The 18,980-nt window shown below is 37.1% G+C and overlaps 1 long non-coding RNA gene across 1 annotated transcript in view; it reads right to left on the reverse strand.

Moving 5' to 3' along the window:
* Positions 1-18,980, reverse strand: part of LOC137064339 (uncharacterized) — an 80,073-nt gene that overhangs the window by 43,858 nt on the left and 17,235 nt on the right. Inside the window, exon 2 of the long non-coding RNA XR_010901537.1 lies at positions 16,935-17,041. This is a non-coding gene — a long non-coding RNA (uncharacterized lncRNA). The remainder of the gene's footprint in view (positions 1-16,934; positions 17,042-18,980) is intronic.

Genomic DNA, 18,980 nt, shown 5'->3' on the forward strand with positions numbered 1-18,980 from the left:
TTTGTTATATAATGTTGTTCTGTGTATAATTATTATGTGTGTGTGTGTATATATATATATATATATATATATATATATATATATATATATATATATATATATATATATATATATATATATATATACATACATATATACACACACACTCATTCATGTATACATTTAATAAATATTTGCATCTATATACTGTATATATTTACATAATTCATGTGTGTGTATATATATATATATATATATATATATATATATATATATATATATATATATATATATATATATATATATATATATTCAAATATTCATTGCGTTTTGATAAAATAATATATCAAATATAATACATTTAACAAATGTAATTATATTTCTACATAGCATCAATAATAAAAATGGCTTTGCTTTTATACAAGGAATAACAAATCATACCACACTAATCATGCAAAAATCGCCTCTCTCACGAAGTTTAGTCTTGTTACACCCTTTTGACCTGAAGTACATTTAATCATTAAAACATGAGTCATTGTGACACATGAATAACTTAATAGAAATACAAATAATAACAGAATCTATCTATCTATCTATCTATCTATCTATCTATCTATCTATCTATCTATCTATCTATCTATATATATATATATATATGCAGATGAAATTTGATAAATATATTATTATTATTATTATTATTATGAGCTGGTCGCTCTGTCTCTTTTGTGCATGTCGAGCAGAATCAGCTGAGCTCTCCGTCAACTCAATGTCTGTTTCATCGCATTATTAGCCTCATCTTTCTGCAGGCAATGTAGATTTATCAAAGAACTAATGAATAAACAAATTTCAGTGGCTGGCGGTGTAATTGACATTGTAAATGCAAACATTTGTATTAACATGTAATCAAAATGACTATTTCGAGATACTGTGGCAACAACAATGCATTATGATTCATAACAATAAACGATTTTTCATGGAGAAAAAAAAAAACATGATCTGAAGTTTGTTTTAGTCGTAATGTATTGTGTGTGTGTTTATCGTGCGTTCTCTTCAGAAACACGTGATCGGGAGCCGTGGCGCATTATTGCGCGGAGAGGGTTGCAGTTCACCTGTCGGACCTTTACGTCTGACTCATCCTATAGCTTTCAGAGTCCGTCCAGCGCTGTTTTAATGAAGACTGCGGCGATTTGCTTCCCCTGAGATGTTTTACGGTGCAATTAAGAGCGTATTTGTGATGCGGCGTATGAATATTCAAGAGAATGTCAATTAATTAGCAGACAGAGGGCTCTCATTACGACGCTCAAAAGCCTTTAGTGGCGACTGAAACTATAGGGGAGGGGCTCGCGCGCCAATCCAGTTAAACGCTATTATCTCACACTGCCCTCATTTGCTTGATGGACTTTGTCTTAATTATGGGCTTATGGTTTGTTAGCTGTATCATCACATATCTTAAAGGAACCGCGGTGCAATAATACACATGCATGGATTGCATGCTCAGTCTTTTTGGCTTAGATATAAGAAATTAATTCATATAGCGTTGGTTATTTAAATGCTCATGTTACTGTATTATTACGTAGTGTGTAATAGTCTTATAATTGCACATTATTGTTTTAGTAGTGTAAAAGGCACAATGGCCACTGCAATCAAATTATTAAATAAATATAGACTAACTATTGTTATTCCTGATGTTATGTGCAGGATCTCCTCCGTTTCCCATAAAGGTTACAGCGATAAACACAAAGGTTAGCGCGCTAAGCTGAGTCCCGTATTAGTATGCATGTAAAATTAATTAGCTGCTTCTCAGTGACATCAAAAAGAAGTACCTGAGGAGAACGACGCCTTCAGGGCATGCCGAACATATGCTGGGATTACAGTTAATGGACTAATTACATAAATTAGGCCTTCATTATACAGCACATCAGGTGTGGAGGATGTCTCAATTGAGTGTAGTTGGGGACGTTGAGGGAATCAAAAGGGGTTTTACTAAAAGGCCGGTCAAGACTCATTTGTCCAGAGCTTTTTTGTCTCTTCAAAAGCAAAGTGGAAATATGCAAACAAAAGACAGATGCATAGAAGATAGATAGATAGATAGATAGATAGATAGATAGATAGATAGATAGATAGATAGATAGATAGATAGATAGATAGATAGATAGATAGATAGATAGATAATAAAAAGGCAGTTCTTCACTTGGCCATCAGGTGGGGGCAAACATACAACTGAGACTGTTGAGTTTATGGAGAACGGAATTAATACATGCAAACCACTTGACCTTATTTATCTCAGGTCTTATCCCAACAGATTACATTTATTCTGTTTAATCGGTTTTATTTTATTTTTGTACATTTATTTGTATGCTTGTTTAAAGGCTGCATGGAGCTTTGTCTGATAATATATATATATATATATATATATATATATATATATATATATATATATATATATATATATATATATATATATAATTTTTTTGGTGAGCAAAATAATTACAAAATGACAAAAAATACTTTGCTAACATTTCCAAAGTTACAAAAACCATGTTGATATGGTATTTATTTACTGAATGATTGATTGTGGACATAGTTTATTATTATTATTATTGAATTATATATCAATAATAAATAAAAAAAATGTGATCACACTTTAGTTTAGTTTCCCTATGCCTTTTTTTGCTACATAAATATAATCAGTATGTGCTTTCTAAGTATATAACTAATAAAAAGCCCATATCCTAGTAATATGCATGCTAATAATCAACTAGTTAATAGTTGGACTCTAAAATAAGTGTTACCGATTATATTATATATATATATATATATATATATATATATATATATATATATATATATATATATATATATATATATATATATATATATATATATAAGATAGTATTAGTGGACGGCGTGTGACTAACATTTGCACAGCAGCATAATCATACTCATATTTCCAGCAGGATGTTTTCAGCACCACGGAGAGCTCCCCTGTTCACCACAGTCAGGCCCACCCTTAGTCTACCATTACTTTATACTGCTCACAATGGCACAGATCAATATAATATCATCATGGCTGAATGGAGGCATGCATTAGAACGCAAGAAAGGAAAGAGCCTTAAAAATCTTAAGGATCAAGTCAAGTCTTTACCTCACCCACCTGTGTCTGATAGACATCTGGCACACAACTGGGACATTTGTTAGATACAGGCTGACACACAGCTGGCCACGGCTGCAAAATGAACGACACCTGTCTGTCTCCCTGTGCGTATTTGCAGGCGCATGTGTGTGTGTGTGAGGGGAAGCGTGCATGTGGAGGGTCTCGGCTCTCCCCAGTTCATTGGGTCCATATGGAGAAGAACAGCAGGAGTGATGAGTACTCTACCTGGGGCCCGTGTTTGTGCTACTGAGTGTGACCAGGAATGTGTGTGTGTGTGTGTGTGTGTGTGTGTGTGTGTGTGTGTGTGTGTGTGTGTGTGTGTGTGTGTGTGTGTGTGTGTGTGTGTGTGTGTGTGTGTGTGTGTGTGTGTGTGTGTGTGTGTGTGTGTAACAGACCTCCGCATAATTCATGACTGCCACAGGGACACTGCACCGGTTTGTTATTGGATGTTGCACCTTCCAAACTGTTCAGCAGCTCAAGTGAAGCCACTTCTGCTCAGCTTGTTAAATAATGGTGGACGGCCAAAGCATCCAGGGATTAATTTAATTTATTTATGCTACTATAAATTAATTAACAGACTGGCTTACCTTAACTCTTTGTAGACTCAGACTTACTTACTTTGCATAGTTTGCCTCATTACAAAAAACTAAAATATTACAGACTGTAAATATTACAGTTTTTATATGAGCAGTAAGGGAAGCTATTAATTAACTATAATAGAAGTGCATTTCTCAGTTACACACAATATGCAAACACGTCATGAAATCAATATGTCTGGTCAAATGCACTGACCTGTAACTCAGAACTGGCCCTTGAGTGCACTTAACCTTTGACCCCTGAGATCTCCAGTCTTCTCAAACACGTTATTTCAATGTTATCCAACCTTCATTTCCTTTTGAATGCAGAAATATATCACCAAATAATGTAAATAAAAAAGCAGTGATCATCGGTCTGATGTGTGCCTTATTCACATTGACCTGCATATTCAAACATTTTTTTTGCCATTTTCTCTTTGCTGTTTTGAATAAAAAGTTGTTTAAATGGTTCAATTTATTTGAATCCCTGAGTAAATGAATTGTGAATCCCCGTACCAGTTCACTTGATTCACTGAATTGATTAATTTAAGTCCCTGCACAAATTAATTTTGAATCCTAGCAACGATTGATTAAAAAAAATGCATTGTAAATTATTTATTAGTAAAACAATATTCATTTTGAAATCTGGCACCATTTTTTTAAATCCTTGAATTGATTCATTCAGGTCCCCTTTAAGAAATAATTTTAAATAAATTTTGATTCATTTGATCAATTTGTCCCTACACAGATTATATATATATTTTTTAGCAAAATATTTAATCAATTACAATTCACCTATTTTTCAGTTTTTATAAGTTCAACAGTCATGCTCTCACCCATTGTTAACAATCAATTTTAGTAGCTTCCCAAATGCTCACTACAATTATGTAAATATAATATGTAGAATTCAGAAAACGGAAAAAAATAAAAATAAATTATTAGCGACACCGCTGGCCTTAAGTGAACTGCACCCCTCAACTATTGCTCTTTATCAAACATGTGCACATGTAATGCACAAGAGAGTTGCTTTTCCCGTTCTTCGTTTAGAAGTAAAAAGAGTTGGAAATTGCAACAACAATATACTGTTAATGAACATCCCTGACATGTGCAGCGTGCTATAATACACTCTAAAAAAATTCTGGATAAAAAACAACCCAATGTTGGACAAATATGGACTAACTGGGTTACAAACTGGGTTGACTGGGTTAGTCAAATATGGACTAACCCAGCAATTGGGTTGTTTTAACCCAGCGATTGGGTTGTCTTAAGCAAGTATTTAACCCAACCGCAGGGTTAAAACAACCCAATCGCTGGGTTAAAATAACCCAATTGCTGGGTTAGTTGATATTTTACCCAACATTGGGTTAAAACAACCCAGCATTTTTTAGAGTGTAGCAAAATAAACACACCAAAAAAGACAGCGTCCAGAAAGCAATGTAATTTTACCGTCACGCTTACCGGTGCTGGTTCCAAAAAGTCGTCAGTGAGTAAGTTCAGCCAAATCAGAGAGTATGTGATTGACCATGGAAACAGATGCTAAGAAAAAGCGTGCCATTCTACTTCCTCTTCTTCTTTTGTTTTTCTTCTTTTGTTTAATTATTTGTTAATATTTACATAACCTACTGAATCTACTGAACTATTTGGTGGTTGTGCAATCATATCCTGAGAGTTACCTCCGTTTTTGGAACCGAAAGTTGAGGTTATCCACTTATTTACCCTTAAAGGGTTAGTTCACCCAAAAAAGAAAATTCTCTCATTAATTACTTACTGAAGGGGGGGATTCTGAAATCCACTGCCGCTTCAATATACCTGTATATATTCATATCCTAATTAACTTCATAATCAAAACCTTAATTAATATTTATCTTCCTATATTACCTATATTATTATAATGATTCTTTCCAATTATGATTTTGCTTTGTTTCTTGTTTTCTAAAGTGTATATTTGGTCTCTGAGGAGTGACTGAGGGTCTGGCCTAGAGATGTGTGATGTGTCACTAAACACTGGCAACAAGGTCATGTGTTTGGATTTTGGAGGTATCACACACCCCTAACATGTCAGGAGTGCAGCAACAGGGTTTGCTCACTTAGCCCGGCTTCCAGATATGAAATATGGATTTGTCTTTCATTTAATTTATTATGTTTTATTCCTTTTATATTTCCTTTTACTAAATCAATCACATAAACGTCGCACACCTGTGTGTGATAGGTGCGTAGGAGAGCAGGACAAATAAGTCCTATTATCATCAATTGAAAAGGAGAAGTCCCGCACACTATCAACTTGCAATTAAAAAGATTTATTGTTTCATAGCAACGTTTCGATCTTGCGATCTTCCTCAGGCATGTCTGAGGAAGATCGCAAGATCGAAACGTTGCTATGAAACAATAAATCTTTTTAATTGCAAGTTGATAGTGTGCGGGACTTCTCCTTTTCAATATTTCCTTTTACTGAAACACTAAAAAGTCAAGATGAATATTGCCTGTACTATTGTGTGTCCCTCTCACTAAAAGAAAGCACATGTTATCAGTATGTTTTGGTAAGAACTGGTTAGAGCTGGAGCTTAATCAGCTCCAACCTTGGAGAGACTGTGTATCTGTGTATGTGCGCAATATTCTATGCTCCAGATCAGAATGGTGTACAATGGGCACCCTAAGAGATGGGTGGACTTGTTGTTCTGGGCAAGCTGGCGCCTGCTCCAGATCTGGAAGGTCACTACAGGCCTAATTCTGGGGTGAAAGCATCAACAAGTGACACGTCAGTGGAAACGTGCATCAGATTAACTGACATGAGTGGAAATTTACCATGACTGTGCATTGTCTCTGAGCCAATCAGAACCATCCACATTGCAGTAATGACGTGGATAAGACCTTGAAAACGGTATAACTGTTGGGACAATTGTATGTACGATAGGGCGAGGCAACGAGACGGTGAGAGAGGGAGCGCGGCCTACGAACTCCTTGTGAGACTTGAAGCTGGCTTCTGCTTTTGAAACTGCAAACTATTCTTAAGTAAATTTTTCTTTTATTTAATTGGAATCCTGACTCTGTCTTCATTTCTTCACTACTGGTCCTGGGTCATAAGCTGTTAACCCCTAACATTACCCTCATGTCGTTGGACACCCGTAAGACCTCCCGTTCATCTTCTGAACACAAATGAAGATATTTTTGTTGAAATCCGATGACTCAGAAAGGCTTTCATTGACACCAATGTCATTTCCTCTCTCAAGACCCATAAAGGCACTAAAGATGTCGTTACAAAGTCCATCTCACTACAGTGGCTCTACAATAATTGTATGAGGCGACGAGAATAGATTTTGTGCACAAAAAAACGAAATAACGACTTGTATAATGATGGGCTGAATTCAGAAGAATGTTTCGAACGGTTATGAATCAGCGTACCGATTCATAATTCGGATCGCCAATGTCAGATGATTTCAGCGGTTTGACACGCGGTCCGAATCATGAATCAATTTGCTGATTCATAACCATACGAAACTTTGTTTTGTAAATCAGCCCATCACTATATAAGTCGTTATTTAGTTTTTTGCGCACAAAAACTGTTCTCGTCGCTTCATAAATTGATTGTAGAGCCACTGTAGTGAGATGGGCTTTGTAACAACGTCTTTAGTGTCTTTAAAGGTCTTGAGAGAGGAAATGACATTGGTGTCAATGAAGGCTTTTCAGAGCCATCGAATTTCAACAAAAATATCTTCATTTGTGTTCCGAAGATGAACAGAGGTCTTACGGGTGTCTAACGACATGAGGGTAAGTAATTAATGAGAGAATTAAAAATTTTTGGTGAACTAATCCTTTAAACATACCCGGGTATGTCACATTAACCTGCTTTGTGGAAAACTCCCCAGTTCAGAAAGCTTCTGATCATAGCATTGTGGATATGTTTGCACCAAATCTGCAATTCATCGCTATCATGTCGGCAGATGAGGTAATTAAACGCACTTTTATGATAAACAAAGTTTATAAACTTGGTTCGACATTAATTTCAATCCCCAATCCCAAAGCGCACCTTCAAACATTTCATTGAACTCCCAAGCACCATGCATGGACTTTTTTTGCCAAGACACTTTTATGATAGTATGATTATAAATGTGACTATAGACTATATATTACTATGTGAGATTGTAATTAAAAATTTATATTTTTTCATTGCATGACACATTGACAATACAGTAGCCTACATAATAGTTATTTCAGCATTATCCTGAACATTGTATAAGAATAATCATTTCATGTGTCACTGTAGTTGACATTGGTGAATCATTACAGGTTCATGTTGTTTATTAGCCTGACAAGCCAGACCCACATCAAGATGTTTGGTCTGGAAACTCACCATAGACAGGGCTCAATCCGAGGGGCGGGATAAACGGTTGTCTTTCAAACTCCCTCTGCACGCGATAGGATAGCGCTACAACCAACCAGAGCAACTCGGCCGTCATTATGTGAAGCCCCACCCACCGTCTCTAAACACGATGTGAGACAAACACACTCATTTTCTTCAGAAACACATGGGTGACGTCACGGACACTTTGTCCACATTTTTTTAACAGTTCACACAGAAGTTGCTTTCAAACCAAGCAGTTAAACCAACCAAAACGAAAGCAAAATCTGCCGAGGGAAATCCTTCGCCCACTTTGCTGAGCAACTTTAAAACAACCTTTAGTTTGAATCTAAAATAACGTGATTAATCAAAAAAATCTATCAAATGTAGGCTAACATCATCAGAACAATCTACTGACAACATCTCAATAACCCAAAAACCTCAATTTACAAGTTAAGGTTAACGACATACTCCCATGACCCTCCCTCATCAGTAAACTATCTGACCTCACACACCTCCTCAATATCTCTTATGGGGCACTCTGGTAAACAGCATGGCGTTATCAGATGAGCTCTGCTTTTAATATGATCAGGAGAGGCTGGGCGGCTCCGTGCGGCCCACATGCTCGTAGAGACCTTGGTAATGAGCGAGAGGCACTTAGCCAACTGGGACCAGGCGAGGGGGCATTCCATCTATCTTTCATCTCACGTGTCTGGGGACGTCTCGGTCTCCCAGGACACTACTAAACCGCTAAAGATCACAGCCGCATGCCACGCACCCCAGCCTAAATTAGTGTTTACCGCACTGATAAACAAAAACACCTTTTATATATCAGGACAATGTGAAAAGTATCCTAAGGGCAGGTAATGAGATAATGAGGAGCAGATACATACTTTTTCCAGATACAAAAAAAGAGTTTTACAAGAAACAAGCGGGGTCTGGTCATCCGTAGGATACCGAAGTGAATGGATTGTAGACTATCCGGATCCTCAGACATCAGCTACGTTTACACGCACCCAAATAATCTGATTATTCAACAATTTAGTTGTAAATGTTAACACAACAATCAATCCAACCGAGTTCAATCCGAATTACATTTTGATTAGATTTGGAAGGTGTTGTGCAGACCTGAAAAAATCAGAACAAAAGGCACAAAATAAGCATGTAAATGCTTAAATCAGAATTTTTTCCCCCAATTGGATTCAAATAATGCATATGTTTATATACGTCTTATATATATTTATTTACATATCCTGTCTTAAAGGGATAGTTCACCCAAAAATTTTAATTTACTCATTTACTCACCCTCAAGTTGTGCTGAACACAAAATAAATGTAATATATATTACAACTATTCGTTTTGCGGTAATTTTTAAACATATCGTCTGACGCTCTGTACATGCGCTTAATTTTGTTTGGAATACATGTAAAGCACATGTAAATGAATTAGTGATTGAACGATATATCGGATTCCCGATATTTTTCCTAGGGATGCACCGATCCGATAGCCTAGAAATCTAGACGCACCCTAGCGGCAGCAAATTTAATTTGCCCGCAAGTGTGGTCTAGCAACTCTCAATTCCTATCTGAGCTGTATTCCTCAGAATCTGGACGGCCCAATCACATCGTGTATAGAGTCGGCGGGCGGGGCCATAATGAAGACGGCCGAGTTGCGTTTGCGTGCCTCTAGTAACACAGAAACTGGCGAATGGCGGCGGTCTTTCGAATCAGCTTTGACCGCGCCTCCGGAAGACTTGGAGTTAAGCTTTCCTCTGAGAAAAGAACAAAGAACGGCACTGAAGTCATTCTTAAAAAGGGAAGATGTGTTCTGAGTTTAGCCGACCGGAGACGGCGAATGTTTAATCAGTCAGCGAGCTCCCCTTCACCGTCGTTGCTCCGGTTGGTTGTAGCGCTATCCTATCGCGTGCAGAGGGAGTTTGAAAGACAACCGTTTATCCCGCCCCTCGGATTGAGCCCTGTCTATGGTGAGTTTCCAGACCAAACATCTTGATGTGGGTCTGGCTTGTCCGGCTACCGATCCGATACTCGGGATTGGGATCGGATTGCCATTATTTGCCAGATCGTGTATCGGACAGACAGGACCGATCCAAATTCGCTACTGTGCGCATAATATTGTGTTATTGTTAAGCCCCAACGCCCCACAAAAGGCACAAAAACCTTATAAAGCATCAACGATTCGTGCACTATATTATAAGTGTTCTGAAGCCATTCCATCATTTAATGCGAGTACAGATTAGTTCATGTCAATGCTTCCCTCCACTGCGGCTGTCAGTCACTCTCCATTCAGCTTTAAACTGTCGCGTTCGGTTACGACACTCAACACACTGAAACTTTCCAAGATTATTTATTGTTTCTGTTATTATGCTTGATCTGTAGATAACGCTCTAACGTTATGGTTTCTCAAAAAAATGGCTATCTGCTGGCGTTTATTGCTGTAAACCGTGTTACTTTCTACCGGGTGTCAGTTAGATCACAACACTGGACTAGTTATTATATTGTTTTTCACACACAGTAACTGAAATGTTAAACTGTTAAAATAAACGGCTTATAAGAATACTGCATAGATATACTACGCGTCTATATCTTGTTTTAAACTTCTCGATGCGGACGGAGCGCGGCGCGCTGTGACCGTCTATGACTGTGGCTGTGAGCATGTGACTCCGTGTTGCTTCAAGCGCATCATCCTGCGCACGGGATGCGCATAAGCGCTTTGTTCCGCTCTGTATTATGCAACCGTTGCGCTATGAAAGCCTTATTAATAGCCTTTCTTGTTCTCCTCTATCTATATGTTGCTGCCTCATTAAAAATATGCATTATACATTTAAAATAAATGCAATTTCTTAGTATATAGGCCCTATTTCTATAAATATATTTACTTGTTTTTCATGAATATATTTTGTGTAACATATTTTACCAGATTTACAGCTACAGTTATTCACTTTTGTGGTTTCCTTTATTTTTTCCCAACTAAATGTTTAGATTTTATACAATTATTGTGCACTCGTGATTTTTTGCTGCTGTATTATTCACTAATCTAATTTATTCAATTCTACAAACTAAGGCTTAGAAATTCTACATAGACAAAACTGCATTGGTATCGGATCGGTTTAGTATCGGTATCGACCGATATTCAACATTTTTAATATCGGATCGGATCGGTTTTGGAAAAATGGTATCGGTGCATCCCTAATTTTTCCCGATATTTAAGCATTTTCCCATAAATATCGGATTTCCCGATAAATGGCGCCATCTTGTGGACGTTTTGAGAATTGCATACAAGCGCGCCATTGAAGGACTGCATCTGAGGGGAGATGAGTCAATAGCGGTGTTCAAAGGTGTTAAATAACCTGCATCCCTTAATTAATGAACTTTATTTAACATAACAGTAATGCACAATTGAGATATGCGCAAATAAGATGTAATGAGATGATATTATGTAGTTATGTAGTTTAAACTTGGCGCTAAGTAGAGACGAACTCACAGAGTCAGTCAGGTAATCCGTCATGTCACAATACAGACATAACTTCACATGAATGAAATAAAACATCCATGAATGAGAGCATGTTGGAAATAAAAGCAGCAAACTTATTTCTCTCTCTGTGTGTTTATGCTCAGTCGCCTTTAGCCGTTCTCTCACCGGGTTGCTCCAGCATAGGCTAGTCACCGTATGTAAACAATACCAACTCGTTTAAAACTCCTTATTAACGTCTGCTATATAACATTTATATAATAAACATCTAATTAATTACAGCTCCGTGAAAATGAATTATTAGACCCATCTCCGCTAGACGTGTAACGTCAAGTTAAACGCAGAGATAAAAACAGCGCGGTCATCAGCATTTCATAGACTGACACAAACATTTATTTTGATACCATAGGCAACTAGATGAGATTGACTCTGTAAGAAAAATAAACAAACCCGTAAATATATCATAGCTATTACAATGTTTGCATATTCCAGAGAATATTCACTCTTTAGTCTATTAAACACATAAACCATTTAAAACTGTAGTTTAAAATGAATGCTTATATTTATGCTTATAGTTATGAGGAGTTGATAGACTCACCCGTCATTTATTTATGTTCTTCATTTGAAAACATTAGACTTTATAAATTTATTTTTCCTGTTGTTAAAATGGCTGTATTTATAAATAAAAAGGAGAAACAGCATTAATGTTAAAAAGACTTTGCACTGTATTTAAATAAAAAAAAATTCTGACTATTTATGTAAGTGAGTGAAACTGCAAAAATTGCACTTTTTAAAAAGCTCAGTTCAGTGCTGTTGCTGCAATTGTAAAAAACAGAAATAACACAATAAATAAATATTGGTTCTATATATCAGTTATCAGCACATAACATGCAAATAATCGGTATCGGTTATTAAAAAAAAATTACTGAAATGAATTGAACTGAAAATGTTTTTCCAAAGTAAATTTTGAAGTAATTTGGCAGCTGATTAGGCTACTGTCACTTTAAGACCTGACGCACAGATCTATTATATTGTTAAGGTCATTTGCACACTGAGTCCGTAATTCGCATGCAAAATTTACGCACGCCAAAAAATAAATTCGACCTCACGTTATGTCAATCACGCTTTCACACTGCCTCCGAAAACTTTCGTCCATCAAAACAAATTCGGAACAGGTTCGATTTTCTGCGTTTTCGCATCTGTAAAAACGCATTTTGAGAGTCGTTTTAACAACTCAGAGCCACCATACATATTATATCACAGCTATAATTATAGCACATCAAGTCTCTGTAAAGCTGTGTGTGTGTGATCAGATCCATAGACATACTGCCAGTCTCTGCTCGGGATCAATTGATTCACGGAAATTATCCGTGTATCGCTCCAGTATCGCTAGCAAAGCATCAAACTGAGCCACTGACACTGAAACTTTGAATCAGTCAGTCTGGATAATCCCGCTTGATAGGAGGGGAAACTCTCCTCTCTACGCGATCTCAGGAGTGGATGAACCCAATATCTCCTCACGACAAACAAATCATCCTCACTAGACGTCACTTTGTCTTGTTTTGCGCTTTTTTCAGTAACGCATTCATTAATGCGCATCGAACTCAGTGTACAAGGTCTCTGTGCAGATCTTTTTGGGATTTTTCGGATCAAGAATACGAAAAACCGCATGCGAAAATATCGGACTTAGTGTGCAAAGACCTTTACACATGCGTTTCTTTTCTCAACAGTTTACGTTCAGTCAAAACATAACTGACTGTGTTTACGTGAATACTCGCCAAGACTGGCATTTTGACATTATTTTGTGTGTATTTGAATGTTTAAGCACAATATATTAGCAGCAAAAAACATCAAAATTTAGTTTTAGTAGACCTGCTCAAGTAGGCGACCCCTTTCGTGTGCGAGCACAAAATCTAAAGCACAATCCCACGGTGAGCACTCTAACACCAACAATAGTCACCCGTAGCAAATAAACAAGCCAGTGAGGGGAGGCGGTTTGTGTGTCGACTCGCTGTCGGATAGATGAGAGAGCGAGAAAGAGCAGCTGGTATTGTGTATCTATTCTGCAGAAAGTGAGTATTGGAAGCTTTTCAGATATTGCTAATCAGATGCATTTTTTTAAAAGACTACAATTTAAAAATGTATTCAACCCACCAAAATGGCTAATAGGAGTGACTGTTACACGCCACTGCTGAAATACACCGGCATTTGGCGGGTGTTGATATCAAGCCCTGTATAACTAATTTTCAGAATAGGATAGTATAGGATTCATTTAGTTAGTGCATGTAAACAAAACAAAATCATTTGGAAATGTCTTCACCGCAGCATTTTTCTCTTTCATTAGCATTGTGCTAATGAGGTTAGCCACTTAACACACAATAGGCTTTATATTTAAGATGCGGCGCGCCTCCGCTCGCTAACTCATATTAGACCACCCTCTGTTGTCCCTGCCCACCCCGCGTCTTTGTTTATGGCTCAGTATCATTTTAGGCAGTTAGGGCCTGTCACAGACATCCAAATACTTTAATTGGGCCTGATTTACGCCGGCCTAAATTAACAGCATCTCCGTTGTCGGGCACAAACAAGGGGCCCTCGGTAAATCACGGCGCTGTTAATAGGGCCAGGCAAACAGTCAACTGAACATGGTGGATCTTTCCCGAGCTCCTCGGGAGTTGACCAGCCTTGTGTGCCTCCTGCTGCAAGGTAATATGCATGACACATTTCCAGGCACTAATTCATTTGTTTAATAATAAGATGTGCTAACCTGTGCCGAAAACAGTGTGGGATTGGAGGAAGCCGGAATGGTACTATTAATCCATGGCTAATCAAAGGGCAGGAGATGGCGCCTAACACGGGGCTCCGCCGTAGCGGAATATTTGGCTTCCTGCTAAAGAATGCTAATGGCGAACGCATGTGAGGCACCGTCTTCGCTTGTTTAATCTTGCCTAACGATATGAAGGAGCCCCTTGACTGGCGCAAGAAAAGTCATCTAATGCATATATAATGTTTGGAGGTACTACTGCATTGTTTCTCAAAGAAAACTGTTGATCAAGAGAGCTCTCCGTCAATTATTGAAGCCGAGAAGTGCTAATCGAGAGCAGTGGGATTATGGGAAAACGGGACTACTGGTGGCCACTACATTAGGTTGCATCGGCTTTCACATGAACAGAATTTTAAAGATTGAAGAAGACTGTATTGCAAACAAGTTTTAAACTGTGTATATTTTGAAGGTCAGAAATACAAATGAAGCAGTGATAACGGTCTCATGTTGGCCCATATGTTCCAGCAGTCTGAGAGCTGCGTGATTAAGACATCAGGCAGACCACTGAGCACATGTGTGATAAATAATACAGGAGATGCTTCATCTGAACTGAGAGTGTCCAGGGAGAGTAGCCCTGCAGTAAAACCCTCCACAGAGACCAATAGGAAAAAGTCAGTCCCTAGACAGTCATATAACCTTAATTCTGAATAACTAAATCTTCTGCCATCAATTCACACAAACATTATTACACTCAAACAGAAGCATATTGCTCATAATATAAATCAAATATGCATGTTCATATTTAATGACCAATGTCAACTCTATTAAAAATACAGAGCATGTAATATGTCAGAATTATACCATATACTAATACCTATATATATATATATATATATATATATATATATATATATATATATATATATATATATATATATATATATATATATATATGAACTATTGAAATGAGTAATTATAATAAATATTTTATTATGAATTAATATATATTTTTTAAGTATTATAAAATTATTTAGTATTATATTTAATTATTTACTAAGTAATAATATATTTAATCATTCATGAAATTATGACATACAAAATGTATTGCTTGTATGCTGAAGCATTAAGAGTTCCTTTCACAGGAACTAAGGAGCCATGCCCAAACCCTGAAAAACAACCCCACACCATAATCCCCCCTCCACCAAACTTAACACTTGGCACTATGTAGTCAGGCAGGTACTGTTCTCCTGGCAAATGCCAAACCCAAACTCATCCATCGGATTGCCAGTAAGAGAAGTGTGATTTGTCACTCCAGAGAACATGTCTCCACTGCTCTAGAGTCCAATGTCGACATGCTTTACACCACTGCATCTAACGCTTTGCATTGCACTTGGTGATGTAAGGCTTGGAAGGAGCTGCTCGGCCATGGAAACCCATTCCATGAAGCTCTCTACGCACTGTTCTTGAGCTAAGCAGAAGGCCACATGAAGTTTGGAGGTCTGTAGCTCCTGACTCTGCAGAAAATTGGTGACCTCTGCGCCTCAGCATGTGCTGACCCCGCTCTGTGATTTTACATGGCCTATCACTTTTTGTCTGTTGTTCCCAATTACTTCCATTTTGTTATAAGTTATAAGTATCAAGTCAAGTCAATTTTATTTATATAGCGCATTTTACAATGCAGATTGTTTCAAAGCAGCTTCACAGTGTGAACTAGAAAATAATGCAACTTTCAAAAAAGAATTTGATTTGGCTGTACAGCCGCTCTGGAGAAAACAGTAATGTCCAGCTAGAATATTTAGTAGTGAGGAAATTTCACAAATAGACTTAACGGTACCACTCTTGAATTCACTGAGCTCCTGAGAGCGACCTATTCTTTCACAAATGTTTGTGTAAGTGTCTGCATGCCTAGGTGCTTGATTTTATACACCTGTGGCCATGGAAGTGATTGGAACACAATGAATTCAATGATTTGGAGGGATGTCCCAATACTTTTGGCAATATAATGTACCAATAATGGAAATGCAATTTGTTTGTAAGTGTACAGGGCTCAATGCTTTTTTTGCTTGCTTTGTCACATTTTTACTGGCCCTAAAACAAACAAAAATAGTAATAAACAAATACATTTTAAAAAGTTATTGTTTTCATTGTGTTTGACTCATGTTACCTTAATAAGGTTGTGACACAAAATATCAGGAATTAATACAGAATTTGAATAATATCCAGATAGTATATTTTTAAATTAAATATAGATTACTCATTATTAAAGTTTACACTTCAGTAAGTGTCTTTGTCTTTTGTTTAACATTAAAATCCCTTTAAGAGTGAATGCACAGATACTGTACACTGATACTGTACATGTGCATTGTCTTTCTCAACTGTTCATTTAAGAAATAATCGACTGTGTTTACGAGAATATCAGGCAAGATGGTCATTTTGACATTATTTTGTGTAAATTTGTCTGTTCAAGATCAAAAAGACAAGAAAGAGAACTTAATTTTGTATTTGCGAAACATCCTTTGGGTGTGTGTGCACACAAAATAGCGTGAGTACCGAATCGAGCTCTCTTTCGCTTTAATATTTGTTCTGGCAAGGCTTAAAACATGTGTAAATGATAAACTTTTGTGATGATGCAGTACTGGCCTGCTCGGCAAGTGACAGTTCCATCAGCTGTCCGGAGTGTTGTTCACGCTGGCCCCAGGCTGTCGGGAAATCTGTCGAGCACTGGTGTGACATCATTTAAAGTCCCCCTGTGGTGAAAATCACGTTTTTAATGTTTATATGTCGATGTGATGTTTTAATATGCTTTAAAGGGCACCAATTATGCCCCTTTTTACAATATGTTAATATAAGTCTCAGGTGTCCCTGTGAGTGTGGCTGTGAAGTTTCAGATCAAAATTGCTGACCGATCATTTAACAAACCATTTTGAAAATGGCAATTTTGGGGTTTTGAGAAAAATTAGCCTGTTTTTCTTTAAATGCAAATTACCCGCTGCTCCCCACCCCAGAGGGCGGAGCCTTCACAGCTGGTGAACACCAGTGATGAAAACTGAAACATGACACATCTGTTTGTTTTGATGATCATCTCTATGGTAGACCTGCTCATGTAAAATTGCAGTTCCTTATCCTCATGAACTATTATCATCTGCATGCGTTTTAAAGCATTATCACTCTCATCTTGAGCACACACACACACACACACACACACACACAACGCATGCAAACAGAGAGCTGGATGTCAGCTATTAAACTAGACTAGTTCTCTTTCATGTGTTATTGCCAGAGGTGGACAAAGTACACAACTCTATTACTTGAGTAAAAGTAAAAGTACTACTGGTCAAATATTTCTCCGTTACAAGTGAAAGTTGTAAAAACAGATTTTTACTCAAGTAAAAGTAGAGAAGTATTTGTTTTCAAAAGTACTTAAGTATCAAAGTAAATTTCCTTGTTTAGGCCAATGCATTATTTTATTATTGTTGTATAAATGCACAATGTCATCATGGTTTAAGTCATTCAGTGATGCTCCATCTGACATACTAGCATACGACTAACTTAAACTAATTTAAATACTTGTTTATAAGTTACAAAGCTCTTTACAAAGCTGCTGTTACTTTAAGGCTGAATGCACGGATCCAATACACTGAAACACTTCTGATATTCTCCCAACTTTACTCTTCTCTTTCTCCCAGATGTTTATATGTTTAATATTTTGTAAGACATGCACCAAGTGTATGCCAACTAAACTAATCTTGATTTTTTTTTTTTTTTTTACTGAAACATACTTTCAAAGTATGGCTATGGGTGCACACACTTGTGGAACAAAGAACAATCTTCTTCCATTTTGCTATTAACAGATCAGTGTTCAAAAAAAGTTGGGGAAATGTATATGACCCTATAAGAGTGATTCCTGATAGGCTGTCTGAAACAACAACACCAAAAAAAACTTTTAAAGATGGAAAAATCATCCACCGACTTTCAGAGCTGCTGCAGAGAGCACCTAGGTAGAAATGTAGTGGAGTAAAAAGTACGATATTTGTCTTTCAAATGTAGTGAAGTAAAAGTATCCTGAAAAAATTATACTCCAGTAAAGTACAGATACTCAAAAAGTGTACTTAAGTACAGTACTCAAGTTAAATTTACTTAGTTACTGTCCACCTCTGGTTATTGCGATTAAACTGCAAATGCATACAAGGTTATGTCAGAAACACATCAAGTTCAGTTGGTTATGTCTGTGCACTTATGTTGAAATCATGTGTGGTGTGTATATTAGATCTATGTAACGTTACTTAAGTGAAAGCAGTGTAATATACAGGACCTACTGCTATATCTGCTATTGATACAAATAACAAAAAAAAAAAAAAAAAAAAAATCACTCACTGCTCTCGACTGAATAACTTTAGTAGCTTTGTTAAAAACACATTTCTGACCTGAACGCTGCTATTAAATGCTCTGGCGAGGAGATAAACATGGCGGACTGTGTACAGCTCTCTGAGGGCGGGGCCTCTGCTAATACGGCAGTGTCCATCAACAGTAGTGGGTGGGGCCTGTGTAATGTTATTTCACTTTACCAGGAATCTGCAAACGGCTTGTTCCGAGACACTGCTTATGATTTATGAGGATTAAAAAAAAAAAGAAGTTGGTGGATTTTTACCACTATAGGGTGCTTGTGTACACACATTGATGTTCAAA

Source organism: Pseudorasbora parva, chromosome 25 (genome assembly GCF_024679245.1).
Source record: "Pseudorasbora parva isolate DD20220531a chromosome 25, ASM2467924v1, whole genome shotgun sequence".
NCBI lineage: Eukaryota > Metazoa > Chordata > Actinopteri > Cypriniformes > Gobionidae > Pseudorasbora > Pseudorasbora parva.